Source organism: Cupressus sempervirens, chromosome 7 (genome assembly GCF_028749045.1).
Source record: "Cupressus sempervirens isolate cs-2001-9-10 chromosome 7, ASM2874904v1, whole genome shotgun sequence".
In the NCBI taxonomy this organism is placed as follows: domain Eukaryota; kingdom Viridiplantae; phylum Streptophyta; class Pinopsida; order Cupressales; family Cupressaceae; genus Cupressus; species Cupressus sempervirens.
The window spans coordinates 768376420-768377326 of record NC_143124.1 but is presented as its reverse complement, the minus strand read 5'-3'; the positions used below and the strand labels follow the sequence as shown (position 1 = coordinate 768377326).

Sequence of the window (907 nt, the reverse complement as noted above, 5' to 3'; positions counted from 1 at the left end):
AATTGCTTGTTCAAACTACTAATTACATTCATAGCTCTTCTTTAGACTGGAAATGTTTACTGAATGACAACAAACAATTTTTTTGCAACTTACCTGTAATTGATATGAACATAACCAGAAGTTACCCGCTTCTTTGACATCTATTACTTCTTAACATTATTGAACATTCGAGGAATCAACTGATTGGATGAGATGAATACCATAGCTAGTTCTTTATCATTAATTGTTTCTAAGATTAATATTGATTCACCAAATGAACTTGGATAGAAGATTGCTAACAAAATTGAGTTGTCAACCACAAAAGTTTGAGAACTACTCCAAGTTCAAGGAATCTTTCAAGAAGAACAACTCAAAGATGAATGCATATGACATTTACATTTTTACAATGACATGATCACATTTGATAGGTATTCCATACAAATATGAAAAATTGATTGTCTGTTAGCAATTGGTGTAATCCTTGGACCTATTAGGTGCAAGTGCTAGTTAATTTTTTAATTAAAAAAAAAAATTATGACATAAGAGTTTAATTTAAGTCTTTGTAATAAAATCCAAATCGTTTTAATCAACCTAATTTTATCTGCGCAAACTGAATATTAATTCTTTGCTTACCAAATTCAAACAAAGAGGATCCGTGGCGCAATGGTAGCGCGTCTGACTCCAGATCAGAAGGTTGCGTGTTCGATTCACGTCGGGTTCAAACCCCAAAATGATGATATTTTTCCTTCTGTTGTATTCAATAGTCAATGCAGTTTTCAACGCAAAAAACAATTAAAATCTGTTGTCGTCAATTAAACTTAGGCATTTAGGCTCTCCAAATCGGATCTTGCTAGCTGTAACAAATCCAAAATCATCGTTCACATAATTAATCCTACTTATATGATGACAAAATCTGCTTGCGATTTTT

General features: G+C 32.0%; 1 non-coding gene across 1 annotated transcript; it reads left to right on the top strand.

Annotated features, from left to right (window-relative positions):
• Positions 1 to 628: 628 nt before the first annotated feature.
• On the top strand, positions 629 to 700 carry TRNAW-CCA (transfer RNA tryptophan (anticodon CCA)). Its single transcript has one exon. It is a non-coding gene; the product is annotated as a tRNA-Trp (tRNA).
• The last annotated feature ends 207 nt before the right edge of the window (positions 701 to 907 follow it).